Raw genomic sequence first — 24,773 nt, forward strand, 5'->3', positions numbered from 1 at the left:
CTCACCCACACACAGTCACTCACTCACCCATACAGCCACTCACACTCACACACCAGTACAGACACTCACCCATACAACCACTCACACATACCAATAGAGCCACTGAGACACCTACTCACACATGGATACACATTGTCACACAGCCACTCACATAATATGTGTTAAAAATAGTATCACTCATCAGTGGTGCACAAAGTATACTAGTTTATCTTCGGTAGTATCTTAGTGTATATCTTAAAAACACAGAAACGTTCAGAAAACACTCATGATCACTGGATGATGTCATCAGGGGTGTGATTTGAAATGTCATCAGTGATGTCACTGACCATGGCATGAGTGAGGTCAGACGCAGTGCATTGCGGGAACGTATGTTATAGTTAGCGCAGGTAGCTATAACTGCTGAATTCCTAAGGTTTTGTACAAGTGAAATCTGAGCCTAACTATAACGTCGCTGTAACATTTGTTTTTTTAGTGAGAAAAAAAGAATATATATATATATGTCATGTGATCAAGGCCCGAGTGGGGGCTGAAACGCGTCATGTCGGACTGGCTTAGACATACTTTGGTTCCTCAACGACCACCGCCTGTCAGATGATCTAGCCGCACTCTCTGCCACCTCTCCAAATAACGGCACTGCACAAAGTCAAGGTGATAGTGAATATTTATATTTATATTATGGTATTTGTCATAGCAAAACCCCCCATGGAACGCCTATGCGTTTTGGCTCACGCCTTCCACCGGGCTATCCGTTAACCCACAAACTCTGTGTTTAAAAAGAAACGAGGGACTGATACATCCTCTTGGCTCTCTTCCTGTTGACAGAATCTAGAGCACCTACTTATCCATAGTGTCACAGGCCTTCAGCCATATTGGAATTACAAATTATGCAATATGAGTCTATACAGACACCATTATCATTATGCAACACATCAAATGGGGATATATTATTCATTTATAATGCATTTACGAAAGGATACCTCCAATTATTCCCTCATACATAGACAATGTATATATAACATCTCTTTGGAACATGTGATTGTTATAAGCAGTGTTTAGGGCTCATTTCCTGTTGTAAAATATTGTTTCAACATCAGTAGCTGATAAGTGGCACCTGCCTTTCAGTTATCTAATATACTAACCATTCAATCATAACAAATAAAATATAATTCAATTATGCATGGTAATTTTTATATAAATATCCTGTGCATCCACGTAAAGTGCAAGTGCCTCCTTTCCTACCGATAATGCACCAACCCCATAAAGTGCAAATGCTTCTTCCTAAACAGTGTTGTTATGCATACTAATGGTCACTGAGCTACACTGTTAATACCATTATCAAACTATTCTGCAGTTCCCATATCCACTGTAAAGTGCAAGTGCTACTGTAAACAACCTATTTCATTCACAATATCAAAAAGATACTTCCAATTCATGTCTAAACAATAAAAATAATAACTAAGTACTCAATTATGAACATGAATAATAAAAAAAAATGCAGACCAAAGTGTTATAGATCCCTATTCAACATAGCCCAATATTATATAATGTGCAAGTGTAGTACAGGACTGGAGATCAGAGATGTATAAATAAAAACCAATTCATATTAAGCAAATTTCACATAATTCTCAGATCAAGGAGGGTCACATATTAAAATCTTTGAAAAGCTCAGAATTGAGTTGTAATTTCTGGACTATGACTGTCCCAGATAGATGGATATGTAGCTCAACATCAAGATGATGTCACCATGGTCTCTCAGAGCCTAAGAGAATAATCATCTGTGATTCGCACTGGCGTACTTCCAAGTCCCTATTGCCTCTACGTGGATGGGCTTCAATATGTTTTATAATTAATTACCACCAACAGGGGCAGCCCTAAGACCTGAACCTGGAGCAAAGTGAAGACTAGAATCCTAACATAGGTTCAAGTTAAAATTCTAACGTAAAATACACATTAACAATAACCATAAGTTAAACCCAAAATTAATAGATTAAAGAAAAACAAGACAATATTAAAAACTGTTTTGTGAAATCAAAATTGTGAATAGATTTCTAACAAATGACACCCCTACGTAAATTCACAGAAATATATACCAAATGTTTAATAAGACAAAAACAACAATGGCGCTCAATAAGTTATAGAAACAACCATACAGACAATACACTCTGTAAACAGAAGATGTAGCTGAGGAAAATTACAGATATGTAGTTTGTACAAAACAAAAACAAAACATAGCAAAGAATGTGTCCTCTACAATCAGGGCCACAGGAAGGCATCAACGGCGTTTCAACCACATTAAAATTTGGTGGTCATCATCAGGATGTCAGGATCCCTCGGACTGCCCACCGCCTTCAGCACTCCAGCAATAGTGGGGGAACTATTCAGGGTGAAACCCAGGGTGCTAGGTGCATTTCACTCACTTACATCCTACCTAGGAAGACTGCCTGTTGGGTGTGGGCTCCCAGCAGGTTCTCAACACATGCCTCTCGTCCCCTCTTTTACTCCCCGTGTTCCCTGAGGAAGAAAAGCTGACTTATATTTCTTTAATTCTCTGCTCCGGTATGTGGTGGTGTTTTCCTTATCTTTGTTTCCCAGGCCACACCAGAGTTCGACTCCGCAACCTCCATGACTCAGCAGCCTCCGTGACTCAACAAGCCTTCGTGACTCAGCAACCCTCATGACTCAGCAGCCTCCATGACTCAGGTAAGCTACTTGGCTGGATTCTGGTAATTTCCTCCTCATATCATTTATGTAATTCGTGCAAAGTTCTTGCTGATAAAAGTGTATATTATTATTGCAGTGTTTATTGTTATCCTGTTACGTCTCTGTTTGTTTCTCGCTGAAAGAAGGTCTTGGTAATGCTCTCAAGCCTTGGACATACTTCAGCTGAAGGATACAGATTATGTCTTATCTCATTGAAATAAGAATGTATGGTGTGTTTATGTGTAATCTTCGTTGGCACAATATTGTGTGTGTGTGTATTTATCTTTGGCGCCATATGGTGTGAGTGCAGTTCTGATTTATTTTAATCATTCAAAATTAAGTCATTGATTATTTGTTTTCTTATTGATGTCTTTTACTACTGCTACAGGAGCTGGTCTCCATACTCATTCCTAGCTTTAGGACAGATGTCCCAGATTGGTCTGTGACCCGGAGTTTGCTTCTCCACTGGCACGAACGCGCACCAGTTGTTTCTTTATTTTAGCTTCTTATTTTAACAATTTATTTTAGTTTATTGTTCATTCCCCCTTCCCTTGAGATTATCGGATGAGCACTGATGTCTCTGGTTCAGTGTTCGTCGGATGATTTTCGGGGAATTGTTGGTGTCCAGCTGCCTTTGCGTGTCCAGTAGAGAGAAGAACGCGTTCCAACGTTCATCTTCCCAGATTGGTTCCTGATACAGGACAGACTTGATCCTTGTCCCTCATGACCACTGTTCCCATTAAGCTGCGCGCATGCGCGCCCGCGCACCTCTGTTGCCATGAGCGCGCAGTGCCGTGTGTGAAGCGTGCACAAACACACACATGATCCCGCAAGAGCATTCGCGCCGCTGCTTTTAATAAAGTGAGTGGCACGAATAATTGGTATTGCCTGGGCGGAATAAACTAATTTGAAAAGAAGATGAGGGAGTGGCAGGTAAGTCTTGCAGCAGCATGTGGGATTATGGAGGGCACTTGCTTTATTCTTTTGCACCTAGAGCGCGCAGCGGGGCATTTTGTGTGCTTTTGTTTAAGTATTCATGTTAATTGCAGCACCCGTCATGAGCTGCGATTAACACGAATACTTTAAACAAAACCTTACAATCTGCCCACAGCAGCGCTTTAGTAACAAAAGAAATTCAGCAAGTCTACAAACACAGCGTGTAAAGCACACGTCCTGTTTGTGGACTTGCTGAATTTCTCTTCTTAACAGAGCTGGGCTGCAGGGTGATTGTGTGACTTTGTTAAACTTTTCTTGTTAATTGCAGCTCCTGACGGGCGCTGGGATTAACCTGAAAACTTTAGCTAAGTCACACAATCACCCCGCTGCCCAGCTCTATTAAGAAAAGATATGCAGCAACTCTACAAACACGGCGTGTGTAGACTTGCTGGATTTCTCTTCTTAATAGAGCACAGCTTGGGGGTGATTGTGTGACTTATTCAACTTTTCTGTGCTGGGCATATTGTGCAACTCGACTTGTATTTTCCTGTTTCTGTCATTGCATCCAGATTTATGATACACATTTTTTCTGAAGAAAATATAGTCTAAGGCAGGGGTACTCACAAACTTTCTCTCGGGGGCCAAATTTACAGTGTGGTTTGTGGCCGAGGGCTGGACCGGTGGGGGCGGGGGCAGTGGGGGAGGGGGCGGGGCTAGAGCAAAAAAAAAAACTGTGACCATGAGGTTGAACACAGGCCCCTGCAGCAGACGCCTTCGTCCACTGAGCCACCAGACCTGGCATTCACACATCTCTATCTATCTATCTATCTATCTATCTATCTATCTATCTATCTATCTATCTATCTATCTATCTATCTATCTATCTATCTATCTATCTATCCATCCATCCATCCATCCATCCATCCATCCATCCATCCATCCATCCATCCATCCATCCATCCATCCATCCATCCATCCATCCATCCATCCATCCATCCATCCATCCATCCATCCATCCATCCATCCATCTATCTATCTATCTATCTATCTATCTATCTATCTATCTATCTATCTATCTATCTATCTATCTATCTATCTCTGTCTCCCTCCCTCCCTCTATCACTCTCCCTCTTTCACTCTCCCTATCTCTGTCTCCCTCTCTCTCTATCTATTTCTCTCTCTCTCTCTCCCTGTCTCCCTTTCTCTCTCTCTCCCTTCCTCAGTCTCCATCTCCCTCTGTCTCACTAACTCTGTCTCCCTCCCTCTCTCTGTCTCAGTCCCTCCCTCCATCCCTCCCTCTCCCTCCCTCTTGTCTCCCTCCCTCTATCTCCCTCCCTCTGTGTCTCCCTCTCTCTCTGTCTCCCTCCCTCTGTCTCCCTCTCTCCCTCGGTCTCCCTCTCTCTCCCTCCCTCTCCCTGTCTCCCTCCCTCTCCCTGTCTCCCTCCCTCTCCCTGTCTCCCTCCCTCTCCCTCTTCCTCTATCTCTCTCTCTCTCCCTCTGCCTCACTCACTGTGTTTGTCTCCCTCCCTCTCTGTCTCCCTCCATGTCTCCCTCCCTCCCCCTGTCTCCCTCCTTCCCTCTCTCTCTCTCCCTCCCTCTCTGTCTCCCTCCCTCTCTCTCCCTCCCTCCCTCTCCCTCTCTCTCCTTCCCTCTCTCTCTCCCTGTCTCCCTCCCTCTCTCTATCTCCCTCTCTCTCAATCAGTTTGTCTCCCTTTCTCTCTGTCTCCATCCCTCTGTCTCCCTCCCTCTCTGTCTCCCACCCTCTCCATCTGTTCTCCCTCTGTCCCCCTCCCTCCCTCTCCCAACTTGTCTGTCTCTCTCTCGCTGTCTCTCCCTCCCTGTCTCCTGCTCTGTCTTCCCCCTCTCCCTCTCTCCCTCCCTCTGTCGCACTCTGTCTTCCTCCCGCTTTAAACTCACTGCCTGCTCTCACTAGCTGCTGCCCCCTCCCCCCCCCCTCCGTCACCTCACCCGGCGCTGAGTCAGCTTCCCTGGAACACAAACAGCCGCCGCACCCAAGTACTTCACAGGTCTTTTAAAGGCCAAGTCACTTGTTAATGAGGCTTTGTTGTATATCATCTCTTCTTAGCGCCCCTGTATCTCCACTCATTCAGAGGGGAGATGCAGGGGCGCTAAGAAGAGGTGAAATACAACAAAGCCTCATTAACAAGTGACTTGGCTTTTAAAAGAATCGCCCGGCCCCCATAGCTCTGCGCTGCTGCAACAGGCGGTGCTTGCACAGGTACGATGTCTGCAAGGTCCGCGGGCCGCCAGGGAAGGCTTGCCGGGCCGCTGGTGGCCCGCGGGCCGTACTAGGAGTACCCCTGGTCTAAGGTGTTCATTCTCTCTCTCTTACTCTCTCTCTCTCCCTCCCTAACTACGGCCTAAGCCTTTCCCTGGCTGGCACTTATAAACTCTAATTGTTGTAAATTGCAACTTCGATGTGATTAAGCATTTACTAAAGACATGAATTCTCCTCCCTTACACATGTTCCTTTTGTTATGTTGACTGAAGTCTGGACTCCATTTTGTATTGTCATGTCTCCACGTGCTCAGCACGAGAAGAGTCTTATCTTTGTGTTAGTTGCTCTTGTAATCTGCCTAGTAACAGTCTATAAATAGTTCCTTTGTCCGTCTGGCGCATGCCCAGACTTGACCACATCTGTTATCAGTTAGTCCTTGCTTGACCATGTTTTCGCGGGCTTAAGGAGTATGTCAGCTCCGCCCACATATCGATCTAGTATTGCAAATGTCCATAAAAGGTAACATTCCTCGTCTCATGTCGTATAAAAGGGGACCGTGTATGCAAGTTCTGTGTGCTACTCTATGCAATACTGAAGGGTATTGTATGGATTGTAGGACCACCCTTAAGGGTTAATAAACCGTGTCTTTGTACTTTGCAGTTTCCGTGCCAACTTCCTTATAGGTTTCCTTACAGGAGAGCGAACCCTTGCGTCCTGCGGGCCTAGCTGGGGCCTGTATTCATCAATTGGCGCCCGTCACGTGGGGCTCATCGGCGACTCGGATGCTCGAAGGATTGGTCGCGACGAAGGTGAGGAATTTGGCCGGGGATGTGATCACTGCCAGAGGCACTTTAGTCCTGGCATCCCGAGGTTTTTCTTCCTTCCCTTCCGAGCTGACCATCTGGGTGGCGCCGGTCCTCGACTGAGACCTCTTCTGTCGGTTCTGCCGTGACAGCCGTTTGGGCGAATTTCGGAGCTTGGCAGTTGGAATCTGGACTCTTGATTGGTAAGAACCGTTGTACGGTACTTGCTCCGAGTTTTTGAAGCCTGGGTTGGCTATTTGAGTTTGATTTGTGATGACCGGTCATATTTTGTATTGATTATTGTGAGAATATATGCGTTGCAACACATATAGGCAGGTAATGTGGAGATATTTCTCCGGAACTGTGTAACTTTGACCAGCACAACGTTTAAGTGCCATTTTTTTTGATAATACTGCATATTCTGCATTATTTTTGAGCATGCCTGCTTTTAGCGCACTCCGTAAGTGGTGCTGCTGCTTTGGAAACCGGTTAAACCTCGAGGAATCTGCTCCAGCTCCCCCAGAGGGGACTCCTAATAGGGATATGTATGTGAAGCATGGTCTTTCCTCCATAATGTACAGCACAGTATGGAGGAAATATACCAAGAAGGATCCTGAGTTGCGGTGGCCGTTGTATGGGTCGTTTGATATACGTAAGATTGAGTATGTGGAACAGTGTATGTGTAAACGGCGTGCACGTCAAGACATGTTTGAATGTGTGCGACTATGGGTGAAGGAAGTGCGTGAGCGAGAGAAACGCGAGAAAGCGCTGTTTGATAAAGAGCAACGAAAGAATGATCATGTGAGAGCGCAGGAAGCAAAGCGTCGGGAGGAAAGAGAACAGACGGAGAAACAAGAGAAAGAACATAGGTTACAAGTCTCGGGTCAATATGCTGTTCGTCAGCCACTTTATCCTGTCCTTAATAATCATGACGATGATTTTTATTTATTAGATCGTTCTCCGCCTCCGTATGTTGGCGCGTCTGCCCCGAGGCCACAAGATTCTGGATCGGGTTCGAGTAAGGTAGACACGCGGTCCATGTTATCGGCCGAGCGAATGGGTGAGCTTCGACAGTTTTCCTATCGTGCATGTAAGGGCAAGTTATCCCTTGATGAACTGTTGGCTTCTTGGGAGTCGTGGCAGGATAGAGAAAGGTTGTATTTCTTGGGACACTTTTCTGATGAAGTGATTGCTGCCTTTCGGAAATATTCCAGTGTCTTTGAACCTGCTGATGTGGTATTAGATTCTAAAGCATTGCGTAATGGTGTTTTCTCTCCCTCTAAGGCGCCTGAGGCGGTTCGGCGACTGTTTGCGTTGCGGGATGCGGCAGCAGACCTTAAAGAGAAAGCGCGCCAGCATCTTGAGGAGGAAAAGCGGTCGGATTCGCGTACTGGAGGCGGCCATTCATCCACCTCTCAATCAGATAAGAGCGATCCAGTACATGCTAAACCAATGCGCGAGGCGGCGCCTTTGTATGTTCCTCCTAAAGGAGCGGGGACTAGCTCGGATATTACCTCCGCCGATGCTAAGGGATATTTTGTGTATAATTGGGTCTATACTCCCTGGCACAGGGCTGACGTCATGGCATTAAAGAATGCGTTGCCTGATCCCCGCAAGAATCCAGCGGCCTTTTACGAAGAAGTCGAGGGGGCCTTGAATTCTTGTATTATGACTTTAGCAGATATAGATTTGTTCTTTGGGCTTATTCTACCACCAGATATGTGGCGATCCGTGCGGAAGGTGGATGATGCTGCCACTTTTAAGGCTCGATGGTCTGAACTTGAGGATGAGGATAGGGAGAGAAAGCCCGCGCAGAAACCACCTCAGATTATCTTAGACCTCCCCACTGCTATTCTGACTAAGTTGAAGACCATCATTCCTCCTAAAAAGATTGACTGGAATATGCTAGCCTCGTGTAAGCAGAAAGCCGATGAATCAGTTGCAGATTTCTTTACGCGCTTTGAGGAGACGTTCCATGATTTTAGTGGTCAGTCGCTTACGGATGATACGGGTCGGCACCTTTTTGCTGACAAATATGTGGCGAATCTATTACCGGCAATTGCAGCTCGCCTTAAAGCGAGTGAAAGTTCTTGGTCTACTACGACCCCGACAGCCCTCCTGACTATAGCTCAGTACTATGAGCGCCAGGAGCTAGAAGCGAAGGGGCAGGAGGAAAAGAAATCGAAGGATTTAAAAACGAAGGTGATGTTAGCACAGGTATATGGTCCGCCCCGACGGGGTGTAAATAGAGGTAGGGGAGGATTTTATGGTCCTCCCTCGGGCCGATCTGATCTGAATAGGAATCAATGTGCGTATTGTAAGCAATCGGGGCACTGGGCCAGAGAATGCCCAGCGTTGCATGCTTCACGGCAGGGACACAGTCAGGGACACACTCAGGGCGGCCCGAGAGGTAGAGGGGGTTTCTCGAATTTTAGAGGGAATTCTAATGATCACGCTCGTTTTGACCTTGCTGGGCAGCAACGAGATAGGTCAAATGTTTTTGATCGACAAAATCAGTATCAAGTGTCGGGGATTGACCGTTCTGGGTACCATGATTCTCAGCATGCATAGGAATGCGTTGGATGGGGGTTGGAATCAGTCGAGGTGCCAGTTGATCAGAGGGGTCCTTACGTATCAGCTGAGGTTTTGGGCTCCACTGATCAGTTTCTAGTGGACACAGGAGCGACTCGTAGTGCGCTGTCTAAACAATTGGTTCCGAGGGCTCCCCCATCTGGCTTAATGGTTACATCGGTAGGGTTCGATGGAACACTCTCCCGAAGCCCTCTTTCGCAGCCCCTCACATTTCAGGTTAATTCCTTTTCTGCACCCTGTCCGTTTTTGTTAGCTCCGAACACGCCGGATAATATTATGGGCCTTGATATGCTGAAGCACTTCAGAGCTACGATCCGGTGTTCTCCTGCTGGAGTGCGGGTGATATTGAATGACAATTACCCCCTGTCTGAACGGACGTGTGTGGTTACAGAAGATGCTGTGTTAGCTGCCCTCCCTCGTGCTCTGTGGGCCACCTCGGATACTGATGTGGGACAGATGGTGATTCCGCCCGTTCACATTAGTGTCCAGGAGGGGGCGGTGTTACCACGCCTTCCCCAGTATCGTATTTCGCAGGAGGGGGAAGAGGCTCTTATACAGATTGTGCAGGATTTGATTAAGGTGGGAGTGGTGGAAGAAGTTCCCTATAATGTTTGTAATAGCCCGATTCTACCCATTCTGAAAAAGGATACGGATGCCAAAGTTTATCGGTTTATCATTGATTTGAGAGAAGTGAACAAGATCGTGATACCTCAGTACCCAGTGGTTTCGGATATCACGACGTTGCTTACTTTGGTCCCGCCTACGGCGACCACGTTTTCAGTTATTGATTTGAAAAATGCATTCTTTTCGATTCCCATTCATCCCGATAGTCGATACCTTTTTGGTTTCACTCTCAATAATAGGTCTTACCGATTTTGTAGAATTCCCCAGGGCTATACGGAAAGCCCTAGCATCTACAGTCAAGCCTTGAAAAGACAATTGGACTCCTTTGTTCTGCCCGAGGGTGTCGCCCTCATTCAATATGTCGATGACATCTTGCTGGCGGCTGACACCCCGGAGTTGTGTGAAACGAGTACGTTGTCCTTGCTTTCCTTTTTGGCATCCCACAATCACAAAGTTTCTCGGAAAAAGTTGCAATTCTGTAGACCAAAGGTGACTTATTTAGGTCACCTTTTGTCTAAGGAGGGCCGTGCACTCACATCAGACCGTGTTCAAGTGATTCTGGATACACCGACGCCGTCCACGCAGAAGGACGTGCGCGCATTTTTGGGTCTTGTTTCTTTTTGCAGGCAGTGGATATTAGGGTTTTCGTACATAGCCAAGCCATTATTAGCTCTTTTGACAAAAGATACACCTATCCCGCTTCCTTGGACGAATGAGTGTGATACTGCCTTTCAGAAACTGCGACAGGCCCTCTGTTCAGCACCAGTATTAGGGACTCCTGATTATACCAAGCCTTTTTCGCTGTATGTGCATGAGAAAGATGGATGCTCATTATCAGTTTTAGTGCAGATGCACGGCGACAAGCAGCGCCCTTGTGCATATTTTTCGGCTGTACTTGATCCTGTTGCTCGAGCATTGCCTGGTTGTTTTCGCTCGGTTGCGGCGACAGCTGTGTCAATACGCCAGAGCGAGGGAATTGTGTTATCTCATAAGCTGTTGGTATTAGTCCCCCATGCTGTTGATGCCCTGCTTAATCAGACAAAGACGCAGCATTTGACCAGTGCCCGTTTAACGGGATATGAGCTGACGCTTTTGGCTCCTCATATCACGTTGAAGAGGTGCGTGACGTTAAATCCTGCCACATTGCTGCCATACCCCGAGACTCGGTCTGAAGCACGAGAAGCACATGATTGTATCCTTGTGACCGAGGAACAAACAAAGGGTCGTATTGATCTCCAGGATACGCCCTTTTCAGATGTAGATGGAGAACTGTGGGTGGATGGGTCATGCCTGAAGCTACCAGATGGTACGACTTCGGCAGCGTATGCGATTACCACATTGCAAACAATAGTGGAGACAGCACGCATACCACAGAAATCAGCTCAAGCAGCGGAACTGATAGCATTAACACGAGCATGTGAGCTCAGTACAGGATTGTGTGTGAATGTTTATACAGATAGCCGCTATGCCTTCGGAGTAGCGCACGATTTCGGCCTGCTCTGGAAGAAAAGAGGGTTCTTAACGTCGCATGGAGTACAAATAATGCATGGGGAGTTAGTTCATAATCTTTTAACTGCATTGACATATCCGAAGAGAATTGCCATCATTAAATGTAGCGCCCATAGGAAAGTAGTCGATAAAGTTGGAGAAGGGAATGCGTTAGCAGACCGGGTGGCGCGGGAGACTGCGATGCAGCCCGGTGCTACTGCCATGTATGTAGTGAAGTCACAAGTAGAAAGATGGCATGATGCGAAGGAAGAAGTGCGAGAAATACAGAGGACCGCTTCTGATAAAGAACGGGAGCAATGGTCCAGTGAGGGAGAATTGGATGATGAGGGTTGCTGGAGAAATAAGCAGATGGATCGATGGAAATTACCCACAGCTTTTGTACAACCTATGGTTCAGATGGCGCATGGGCTAGCACATGTTGGAGCTTCCGCAATTGTAAAATTGCTTACCCAAGTCTGGGAGCATCCAGAGATTGCTAGCACGGCAAAGAGGGTGGTACACACCTGTATGATCTGCCTGAGGTACAACCCAGGAAAGGGGACTCGGACCCCAGCAGGAGGGTTCGTAACGCCTACTGCACCCTTTGAGGTTTTACAGATGGATTACATTCAGCTCGAGCGTTGTAACAATTTGAAGTATGTTCTAGTGGTGGTGTGTGCCTTTAGCAAATGGGTTTAGGCCTACCCTACGAAAGACAATACTGCAATGACTACCGCTAAGATGCTGTTGAAGGAGTTCTTCCCTCGATATGGCGTTTGTAGACTTCTGTGGAGTGATAACGGGCCCCACTTTATAGCGGATGTTATAAAGTATGTTCTGAAGGGTCTAGGCATCACCCAGAAGTTCCACGCAGTATTCCACCCTCAATCTGCAGGACTAGTCGAGAAGTATAATGGTACACTGAAGCTCAAGATCGCTAAAATTCAAGCTTCAACGTCTTTGACTTGGCCAGATGCTTTACCGCTGGCATTGTTGTCAATTAGATCGGTACCGCACTCTCGAATCGGTCTTACACCGTATGAGATTGTCTTTGGACGTCCAATGAATATTTGGGGTCCACCAAAACCTAAGACTGTGTATGATGTACCTTGTGTAATGATGAATGATTATCTGGCACAGTTAACGGATAACTTGGTTTCCATTCATCAACAGGTCCGGGAGGCGCTCCCTGATCGGTCCACCGGCGAAGGACATAGTCTCCGGCCTGGAGACTATGTCATGTTGAAAATCTTCGACAGGACGAACAGCCTGGAGCCGAGATGGGTTGGCCCTGAGCAAGTCTTACTGGCAACGAGGACGGCTGTGCGAGTTTCCAACAGAAAGAATTGGATCCATTCCCTGCACTGCCGCAAAGTACCGCCCGGATTGGTGGAGCCCGCTGTACTGACCGATCAACGAGAGATTCTGACCACAGAGAAAGGCCGTGCTGTGGAATCGAACGATGCTGAGGAGCTCTTTCCGGACCACGCGACTTCTGGAGGAAGGCGATATCATCTGAGGCCAAGAAAGTGAATCCTTCAGTATCGGGACATGTTGTCAGAACGACCCTTGGGTTAGTGAAACGGAGAGCCAGTGAGGCAAGGGGGGGGGATCAGCCCTGCATTAGTGTAGCGACACCCGTCTTGGCCCGTTGGTGAAGAAATCGACCGCTGCCCAAGGGGAAGAGTTCTGACAAACCTTTAGTTTCAGGAAGATATTGATTTTCTATTTTTGACATGGAGAAAAAGAAGATCCTTTGTGCAATAGGTTTTATGCTCACAGTAGCTATTGTTGGGATAACCACATGGTTTGTGGAGAATGTGACTCCTGCCCGAGAGTTGCTTGTGTTGACCACTCCAGTGCCTGCGGAGCACTATTTCTATACCCTTCCGTATCAAGAATTGAAGCATCGTCAGTCCTATTTGAATAACACTTTCATTCAGATGTTACACCATACCCATGTTGCCACCAATGCTACGAACTGTTGGATATGTGGTATGATGCCAGCTCATCAGAAGAAGGGAGGAACGCCATTCATACCTCTTCCTTTCTCTCATAATGGCTCTTGTAGAGCATGGTACACTTTGCTTTTTGCCACTCGGAAACCCACAGTGGGACGATTACTCTTCAGACTCAATAAAGAATGTCATCAGGATAAAGATGGATATCCGCAAGCGAATGGGACAATTTGGGAATGGGAAGAGTATCGACCAGACAATGAATCGATTCCATATGTTTTCACGAACACCAGAGACACTGTGGGAAAAGACAGATTTGTGATTCAAGTGGCACAAGCTCAAGCGGACCTGTGTGTCCAAAGTGTGGGTTATATTCCTGTCGGTGTTAGCGATTGTATTACCATATTAAACATCGATGGGTTGAATAACAGTACTTTCTTAGCATCCCATAATACGTATTTTGTGTGTGGAACTAAAGGTTATTACCGTTTGCCAGCCGGTTGGTCTGGAGTATGTTATGTATCATTTTTGTTACCTCCTGTATTTCTGGCACCTGCATCCTATCATAAGGATTTAAAGTTGTTAAATAATGTGACTGTAAATAGGTATAAACGTACTTTATCAATTGATGATGTGGATCAGACTGACACCAGTTTACAGCAGTATATCGACTTCAATCTAGGATTGTTTTTCTTCGTTGGAGCTGCCCTAAATAGTAGGAAAGTTCGAAGATTAACACGAGTGGTAGAGGCTGTGACAAACCAAACCGCTGCTGCTCTTGGGAATCTTACGGAAGAATTACAGATTACCAGAATTGTTGCATTGCAGAATCGTATGGTGTTAGATGTTATGTTAGCTGATCGAGGTGGAGCTTGTAAAATTATCGGAAGCAGTTGCTGTGTGTTTATTCCTGACCACACACCTTCAGTCTATAATGCAATTAATAGGTTGCATAAAATTGCAGCTGAAATCCATACAGAAAACGGCACTTGGTCCTTTTCTGGATGGGTTTGGGCATTGATCACTGCTTGGGGTTGGAAGGTTTTGACTGGCCTCTGCATAATTATAGCAGTTCTGTTTTCTTGCTGTATCTGTATTCAATGTGGTCCCTTGCTCTGTTCCGTATGTGTATCATTTTGTATCCCCGATAAAAAAGCTATTGCCAATGTCACCTATCAGAAACGTTTAGCTAAGGAAGTAGAAGAAATGATGATAATCGATATATATGATGATTATTTTAACAAGCCGGATGTCTTCAGTAAATGCTGAAAGGGTCGTCTGTTGTAAATTGCAACTTCGATGTGATTAAGCATTTACTAAAGACATGAATTCTCCTCCCTTACACATGTTCCTTTTGTTATGTTGACTGAAGTCTGGACTCCATTTTGTATTGTCATGTCTCCACGTGCTCAGCACGAGAAGAGTCTTATCTTTGTGTTAGTTGCTCTTGTAATCTGCCTAGTAACAGTCTATAAATAGTTCCTTTGTCCGTCTGGCGCATGCCCAGACTTGACCACATCTGTTATCAGTTAGTCCTTGCTTGACCATGTTTTCGCGGGCTTAAGGAGTATGTCAGCTCCGCCCACATATCGATCTAGTATTGCAAATGTCCATAAAAGGTAACATTCCTCGTCTCATGTCGTATCCTCCCACTTATGAGCCCCTCTGTTGTGTTTAAAAGGGGACCGTGTATGCAAGTTCTGTGTGCTACTCTATGCAATACTGAAGGGTATTGTATGGATTGTAGGACCACCCTTAAGGGTTAATAAACCGTGTCTTTGTACTTTGCAGTTTCCGTGCCAACTTCCTTATAGGTTTCCTTACAGGAGAGCGAACCCTTGCGTCCTGCGGGCCTAGCTGGGGCCTGTATTCATCATAATGTGCCACTGCTGACTCATGCCTGTTTACCTGCTCTGAGGCCCTCCAGAAAGTAACTCTTGCAGAAAGCAATTACAGCTAGAACTTGAACTCAGATACCCTGCGGCTGAGAGTGCAACACTCTTCATAAGAGCAGTTATGAGTTGTACTCGTCTGGTGCTTTGACATTATGCACACAGGGTTTAATCATATCTGAATATTAAGCGCCCTTTATTCCTTACACTCACATTCCAATCCACTCGGGTGACAACTGTTTAAATCCCCAAACGAAGATATATGTCCAGTCTGACACAATAGTATGTTACGCCTAAATCAGCATTATTTCCCTTTATCCAGGGCTTTAAGTGGGATTTAAAAAACTGGGGGGTCTCATAAAGGGGCGTGACCAATGTAATTAAGGGTGTGGCTTAAAAACATCTAAGCTAAAAAAATCTGTGTTTAGCATAGTGTGCCGCCTGACTTGTATTTTGCTGTTTCTGTCATTGCATCCAGCTATGATACAGCAAGTAACATCATACCTACAACAAGTTGGACTATTGGCTTCGTCAGTGGTTGTTAGTTGCATAAGATAAATAAGCAGCAACTATGGCTTGTGTATAATATTGAAAAAGCTTCCACTTAAAGCCCTGGTGACACCACAACAATGTTGCTGCTCCTGCATTTCAAAAAGAGAAGGGAAATCCAGAGAGAAAATGACTCTTTGAAGCATTTCCCTTCCCCTACAACGCTCAGCTGGCATGACGTCATGCCATAACTTCTTCACTAGTGAGAAGTGAGCAGTGTGAGTACGCACACATTGATGTGCCTGCTGTCACTGCAGTCTGGAAAAAAAGAGGACCGCCTGTGCCAGGACACAAAACAGAGCCCGATAGAGACTCATTTAGAGACCCTCTTTAAAAAGCTGCCGGTGCTCAGCACCGGTGAGACACAGCCCACTTAAAGCCCTGAATGTAGTGTCCATCGTAAGTCACCCACTGTCAGAGTTTATATCTGCCAGTTAGCACATGAGACCTGGCACCATATGTGAGATTTGGAGACTACCAGGAACAAGGGAGCTTTCTCGGTGGAAGCCAAAAACTGCTGGAAGCGTTGAGTCTTCCATGCAGGGGGGGTTACTCTGGATAGACTACGTGCCAGTGCAAGACTAGTCCATTCATAGCACCTGCAGCCGGAGCTCGTGCCTGCAGGAAGTGGTTTGGAGAGTGTTGTAGGAAATGAGCAAGTGTTAGTGAAGAGAATACTCCCGACAGATGGATCAGTCATTTACACACTTGAAGCTGCCATCTGCTCAGACCTGCATCTTGGCAAAATTCAAAATCTTGGCAAGGCCTAACCAGCCTTCCACCCTTCTTAGTTCGTTCAAGTGAGCACGGTTACATAGAGCGAGTGTTTAAAAATGACAAGATGGTGAAAAAGTCTTCTTTAGAACCCCAACGTCAATATGCAGAGATGCTACTTCTGAAGCCTTGCCGTATCACACTCGCTGTCTTCTCTGACATATCTTTTGTCCTTTTTTCTTCCACTCCTCAGCTGCTCTCGCCGTTTCCCTCTCTTCTTTTTCCTCTTACTCATATCTGTCCCACTCCACGTTTACCCACTTTCTCTTTCTCCCCCATCCCATTCTTGTCTCCATTTCCCTCTCGCTTCCTGTTCTTTGCTTTCTCTCTTACCGGTTTTCCATTCTCCATTCTCCCTCCCAGTTCTCCACACCCTCTGGCTGCCTTTCTTTTTCCATCCCTCTCTTACCAATTTCTCCATTACGCCACTCATACCAGTGAAAGGTGTTAAGCACTTTACATTGCATACACATTACACAGAGACACTGAATCATAGTATGTAAATCAATGTTTATGAAATGTTACATCAGACAGAGGAATACAATTTCTCTTCTTAACAGAGCTGGGCTGTAGGGTGAATGGTTTTTTAAGCAAAAGTTTGGAGTGATATCTGGCGCTGCACACACGTGCGGTCTGGTTCCTGGCGCACGTAGCCATGGCTGCAGCGCACAGAGACCCTACACTGCCGCTCACATAGGAAAGAAATTTGAGGGAACATTGCTCATGACCCCTGTTGCGGTTGTGGATTTAGCCTGGGTGTACAGCAACTGCTCCCTATTTTTGGTTTGGACCCTCTGCTTAGCTTCTGTGAGAACTCATGTTGGATATCCCCTTTTGGAGAATCGAATAATCATCATCCTGGCTTCCATTCCAAACAACACCTCAGTTGAGCAGATCCTGCGTGCCCTGAGTAACTAACTATACGGCTTACTCCATTTCAGAGAGAGAGGATGGCCACTATTACCATGCAGAATGGAATTGCAAGTGGTCTTTTTCCAGAAAACCTTAGTCTGAATGGAGTTCCCAACCACTTGTAGTTTTACATCCAGAAAATCTATTTCCTGTGTGCTCCAATTTGCAGTCAACTGCATATTGTAAGGATTAGCATTTAAAATGGCAATGTACTCATTCAACAACGACTTATCTCCCTCCCACAGAATGAACAAATCGTCAATAAAAAGCACCCAAATTGCAATCCTTCTAGTGTAGTGTGCATTACATTCTGCCCAATCAACTTCTTTCTCCCACCTGCCGATAAAGATGTTAGGGGCGAAGGCTGCCCCTATCACTGTACCCTATGTCTGGAGATATGTTTTTTTTAATCAAAGAGAAAGACGTTGTGGGTACTGCAGAAGAACAGCATCGTGAGGAACATCGTAGTGTGCTAAGGAACTTGATATTAGGAAATAGTGGCATGCCTCTATACCACTCTATACCGTACTTATGAGAAATCGAAGTAGTCAGAGAGCAGAGATCCATCATTACCATGATGTAACCACTACGCCAGGGGATGTTATTTACCTTACTTAAAAAGTAATTAGTATCTTGTATATATGATGCAAGGCGGGTGACACAATGACATAAAAACAGATCTAAAAATCTGGAGCTGTTCTCTAATAGTGACCTGTTCATGCTGACAATAGGCCTCCCCGGGGTTCTTGAAGGTTTTTGTGCACCTTCCGGAGACAATAAACGACCAGCATCGTGGGTTGATGAATCTTTAAATACAAATGTTGCTCAAGTGATAACAAACCCTGTTTTGCCCATCCTTGGAGCATGACGTTATATTCTTTTTGATAGTCACAAATTGGGTTACTTCTCAGTTCTTGGTAATGCTTTTTATCCTTCAGCTGCCTTCTCATTTCCCTGGTATATTGGTTGGTGCCTCCTTTGTCTGAGGGCTTGAGGATGATAGATTTGTTATTCCTCAATGCATTTAATTCACGCCAATCCTGAGCTGTAAAGTTATTATGACTCTTCCATAATTCTGCTGCTCTTAGTTTGTTGATATCATCTGTGAGCATCTCATAAAACACATCAACCAAATTACCAGTCGGCAGTTGTGGTTTAAACCTACTACCAGGCCTCAGACCACTGTCAATGGTATGATCAGTAGAGAACCCTATTTGATTAAGCAGAGGGATATTGGTTTCGTTAAAGGCCAGTGTGGGGTCACTTGCCTCTCCTCCTATGTCTTTATTGTAAATTTTTGATATGTCCAAAAACCCATACCCACCCTGAACCTAAAAATTCCCTTGCCACCCAAAAACCCAAACTAACCTACAACCCTAAAAATTCACTCGGCACCCAGCTTAAACCCGATAATTATAGTTGGGACCTAGTTTCCATTGGAAAAGCATTTTTTGATTTGCCAATATTATCCATCTATCTATCTATCTATCTATCTATCTATCTATCTATCTATCTATCTATCTATCTATCTATCTATCTATCTATCTATCTATCTATCTATCTATCTATCTATCTACATTCATGTTAGACTTGGGGGTCTATAGTTGTCAAAGGTATGCACTTGTGACAAATAGGGACCCTCGCCTCTAGTCAGGGTAAAGGGGTACACTCCTAAAATAACACATGCTTACCCCCTTGGTAGCTTGGCACGTGCAGACAGGCTTATCTCAGAGGCAGTGTGTAAAACATTTGTGAACACATACAGTAATCAAGTGACAACACTACAGATGGACACCACACAGGTTTTATATAAAAAATAAGTATTCCTTATATAGATTTACCACAAGTCCATAAATGACAAAAATCCACAATACTGTTACTTTAAGATGGTAGAATTTAGCTTAGTTCTCTTTAGTTCTTAAATGCAACACTTTAAGTCAATATATCTTTTAGATGCGACACGCAGGGCAACAAAAGTGTTGCAACGATGTTGATGCGTTGAAGATTTTGGTGCAAAGAAATAAAGACTTAAAGATCTTCCAGAAGCGGCACACTTCTCCGATATTGCGAGAAGACTCGACTCGATGCGTCAGCTACAGCGGCGACACCCCTTTACGCGATGGGACGACAGCGGCTTTGGCGGCTACACTCTTCTCCGACGTTGCGAGACGCTTCCGCTTGATATGACAACTGCAGTGGCGACACCCCTTTACGCGATGCGACAACAACATCTCCGACGGCGGTACGCTTCTCCGTGGATGCGAGGCACTTTACTTGATGCGGTGCAATGCGACAGCTACAGCGGCGTCATCCAAGATGCGACGGCAGAGGCTGCGATGGCGACACGCTTCTTCCTCGATGCAAGACTCTTCTCTTCATGCGGGGCAATGCGTCAGCTACGATGGCTGCGATGGGTACACGGTTCTACGGCTTTGCAAGACCCTTCTTCGAAGATGCGAGATGCTTTTCGCTCGATGCGACAACTGTGTTATCCCTTTACGCGATGCGACAAGAACAGCTCCCACGGCAGCACGCTTCTCCTTCTTGATTCGCGCTTCCAGCTCCTTGCAACACGCAGTCCCTCAGAAGGCCCCAAAACAGCAGCAGGCACTTCCAAAGAACTCACTTTGGGGAGCTGGTGGTTGAAGTCTGTTGTCCCTGAGACTTCAGCAGGAGGCAAGCTCTTTTCTTGGAGATCCTTCACAAGTTGAGCAAAAGTACCCACAAAGTTCCTTTCTCCTCTCTTTGGCAGTAGGCAACCCCTGCAGGCCAAGCCCCCCAGTTTCAGGGATAGTCTCTCCTCAGTTTCTTCTTGGTTCCTCTCCTCAGCAGAGGTTTCTTCTTGTTTTCCGAAAGTGATCTAAATTCTTGGGATCAGGGTCCCAATACCTATACCCCAAAATCCTTTGTCCTTTGAGGGCAGAAACCAGTTCTGGTCAGTCCTGGAGCACTTTGTTTACCTGACTCCTTCTTTCCTTTCAGAGTGCAGGGCAGATACATCAGACGCACCACAGGGGGTGGAGCCAGCAATGTGGAGGTAAGGCACAGCCCTATTCAGGTCCCAGGTGCAACTCCTCCCTCCCATCTAGATGCAGATCTCTCTATTCACCACTGGGCTACCTCACCCTGTCTCCTGGAATTCCCCAGCCCTGTCACTCAAATGCCAGACAAAGAATACACAGCCTAGCAGAGGCAGGTTTGAATGGTTAGACAAGAAAATACCTACTTTCTAAAAGTTGAATTTAAAACACAGAATGTTAAAACGAACTTCACTAAAAGATGTATTTTTATCATTCTGAGTTCAGGCATACTAAATTCGAATTTCTACCATGTTCCCTGAGTCAGTTAGGATTATAAAATGTAATAATCAAATTGCCCATTCTGGCCTATGGAGAACAGGTAGCCTTGCAATAGTGAAAAACGAAAATGGCTGTAATTCACTTTTAGAACATGCCACACACACACCTGGGCATGTCCTACCTTATCCTTACAATGCACCCTGCCATTGGGCCTACCATAGGGGTGTCTGATATGAAGAAAAGGTTAGGTTTAGGGACTGGCAAGTGGGTGCACTTACCCAGTCAGCATGACAGTACCAGACAGATCGCAGGCTCTGCAATGGCAGACCCTAGACACACTTTTACAGGCTGCTTCTGTGGGTGGCACACCCAGTGCTGCAAGCCCACCAGCAGTATTTGGATTTACAAGCCCTGGGAACTCCTGGTGCACTGTACTAGGGTCTGACAGGTAAACCAAACCACCCAATCATGGGATCACAAATTCATACATCAATTTACATTAGGGAGAGCATATGCACTTTAGCACTGATCAGCAGTGATAAAGTGCCCAGAGTCATAAAACAGCCAACAGCAGGTCAGAATAAATATAGGAGGAAGGCAAAAAGTTCAGGGATGACCCTGCAAAAAGGGCCAAGTCCAACAATTCACTCAAAAAAACAAAGGTTACAGTGACATTATAGTTAGACTCAGATTTCTCATGCACAAAACCAGAGAAATTCAGCACTTATAGTTAGCTGATCTAACTATAACTCACGCCGTGCAGTGCACTGCTTATGAACTCACAAATTAGATCACTCATGACATGGTCAGTAACATCACTGATAACATCACTGATGACATCTCAAATTGCATCACTGATGATCCACAGAATCTCTGACGCACCCACTCACACCCCATGTAACCTTTCATACACCCACTCCAACTTCCATACTACCTTTCTCAAAACCATTGACACACCCATACCAGTACTTACATTAGAGGTGGGCGGAGATCTCCGCTCCGCCCGTCGAGTCTGCGGAGATTTGCCTACACCGCAATCCACAAAGAACGCAGAGTAGGCAAATCCCCGCACACTCTGCAGCGAGGCGGAGCGGGCCCGCCTCCACCCCCCTATTAAGATATAAGTTAAAAGTAATTTAAAAAAAGTTAAACACACTTACCTGTTTACTGCGGCGTCCCCGGGCTTCCCTCCTCCTCTTCTTTGCCATATGGGTACTGCTTGATAGAAGCGCGCATGCACACGCGCCCGCACATGCGCATTTCTCATGAGAAATGCGCATGTGCGGGCGCACGCGCATGCACGTTTCTATCAAGCAGTACCCGTATAGCACGAGGAAGAGGAGTAGGGCAGCCCGGGGATGCCACGGTAAACAGGTAAGTGTTTTTAACTTTTTTAAAATTATTTTTAACTTATATCATTAATGGAGGGTTGGAGGCGGGCGGCGTAGCGGAGCTCCGCGGAGTTTGTTTTCAACTCCATGGCCCTCTGTGTAGCCCCGCTATGCACACTACGCCCAGGGCTAACCTATATACCCAATCATTGATTCATGGGATGCACAAGAACACGCGGAGGCACAAGATCATCGCCAAAATTGTTGTGTTGAATCGTGGACACAATAGACAGGAATCAGGATCCTTTTATGGTAAGTTTAATCCTTAGCACAACCTGGCATCCGACCACCTCGACAGTCCAGCAGCAACTGACAACTGTTGAGTGCCTTCAACCTCACCTTCTATGGAACAGAGGAGAGAGAACGTGCATGACACAGAAATTAAGCTCCACGAGGAAAGAGCTCGCTTCACTCAGGTAAGTGACATCATAACATCTACACAAACATCCACTCAATCACCCATACAGCCACTCATACACCAACTCACTCACTAATAAAGCCACTGATATATCTACTCATGCAGCCAAAAGCCACTCACATACTCTCCATCACCCATAGATCTACTCACACACCACTCACTCACCCATAGAGTCAATCACACAGCCACTTACGAACCTATACAGTTATATACATACACCAACTCACATATTAATACAGATACTAATACTCACCTATACAGCCACTGACACAAGCACACATTCACCCATACAACCACTCTCACAATCACTCACTCACACATACAGTCACTAATATACTCCAACACTCACCTATACTGCCTTTCACATATGCAGTTACCCATAAACCGCTGACACACTCATTAACTCACTGGCAGCCATACGCACACTCACAAACCCATACAGCCCCTCACAGATGCCCTCACAAACCCATACAGCCACTGATTCACCCACTCACTCATCCATGCAGGGAGTGACACACTTCCTCACCCACCCACACAGACACTCATACACCCACACAGGTACTCATTTGAGATGTCATCAGTGATGTCACTGACCATGTCCTGAGTGATGCAATATGTGAGCTCATAAGCAGTGCATTACGGGGGCACGAGTTATCTATAACTGCTGAATTTCCTTGGTTTTGTGTGTGTTAAATCTGAGCCTAACTATAACGTCCCTGTAACCTTTGGTTTTTCTTTTAGTACATATCAAAGGTGCTAATTCCCAACTATAACTTACTGGTAACCTTTGTTTTTTTCAGTGAATTTCCATGTTTTTTAAAGTAGAAATTGTGTTTGCAGAATGGTGTGGAAAGGTGGTGGGGCCTCTGACCGGCTCTCAGGAATCCCGCTTTGTAGTACTTACAGAAAGTACCAGGAGGGCTTCTTGGTCCCCAAGGTACTTTGGGATCCCAGAGAACTTTATTCTCCAACCAGTAGTGTGCCAGGAAATGCCTTTGCAGAGTGGTGCAGAAGAGGGCGTGGCCTCCGAAGACCTCTTAGGAAAGGGACTTGTGAGGGACTTGCTGGAGGTAACAGGAGGGATAGTTGGCCCCCAAATATCCTCATTAGCCAAGGGGACTTCATACCCCAACTAGTCCCGAAACCTGACGCCCTCCCCTGGTTTCCTCCGGTGACTGCTCGATCTGCGGACCTCCCTCCTATGGTGGAGTTCTGCCTGTCCGGAACAGGAATCCCCCCTCTCATCTGTGACACATTTCAGCATTTAAATGATGGCAGTGAGGGGTTTTCTGGGACCCCCCCCAACAAAACGATCTGGCCTTGGAGACTTTGTTCAAAGCTGAAATATTCTATGTAGAGCCCTCTCAGGACAGTGCCTGACCTCAAGATGTCATCTGGACTTTGCTCCGACTGTGATTTCTCACCGCTCCAACTCCCCTGCTCTACCATGACATTCTCTGATTACACCTGACCACTATCAAAACAGCGGAGTCCGAGCATTATGGCCAATGTCCGGTGGAGCTGCCTTCACAGCTTTTGAGGAGATTGGCGCTGGTTAATCCTGCCGGCCGTCATCTACCCAGCCGGACATTGGACACAGTTTCTCCCCGACTCCCTGTTCCATCTCCTTCCTCCCCCTCCCTTGACGAATTTCCTTAACATTGTCTTTTTATCCTATGTTTGTCTATGGTTAATCCTGCCGGCCGTCACCTACCCAGCTGAACATTGGACACAGTTTCTCCCCATCTCCCTGGTTTGTCTCCTTCCTTCCCCTCCCTTGACGAATTTCCTTAACATTGTTTTTTTAATCCTATGTTTGTCTATGCTCTTGTAACAAATGTAATTCATAACCTGCAACTCTCCGATCCTCATGTAAAGCGCTCTGATACCTCCGGGTCTAGTCAGCGCTATGTAAAATTCATTAAATAAAATTAACTAGTACTATGCCAGGAGGCACGTTTGCAGAGTGGTGGAGGAAGGACATCTGTGATGATTGCGCAGGTAGTGCCTGTATGATTCTATTTATGCCATTGCTAAGGACGCACTGTGAATACAGGGTGTTATTAACAAAGTGTAAAACACATATACAGACATATGTTACATAAGGTGTCAGTGTAGCTATTTAGTAAGATACTAATTTAACTTTCCCCTTTGTATTCATTTGTCAAAATAACTAAATCAAAAATGCATTTTCCTTC

The 24,773-nt window shown here is 45.7% G+C and overlaps 1 long non-coding RNA gene across 1 annotated transcript in view; it reads left to right on the forward strand.

Moving 5' to 3' along the window:
* Positions 1–550: 550 nt before the first annotated feature.
* The window catches only part of LOC146854957 (uncharacterized), a 109,032-nt gene continuing 84,809 nt past the window's right edge, over positions 551–24,773 (forward strand). The window contains exons 1-2 of the long non-coding RNA XR_014980772.1: positions 551–648; positions 2,593–2,700. This is a non-coding gene — a long non-coding RNA (uncharacterized LOC146854957). The remainder of the gene's footprint in view (positions 649–2,592; positions 2,701–24,773) is intronic.

The sequence above is a fragment of the Triturus cristatus genome, chromosome 4_1, assembly GCF_964204655.1.
Source record: "Triturus cristatus chromosome 4_1, aTriCri1.1, whole genome shotgun sequence".
In the NCBI taxonomy this organism is placed as follows: Eukaryota; Metazoa; Chordata; class Amphibia; order Caudata; family Salamandridae; genus Triturus; species Triturus cristatus.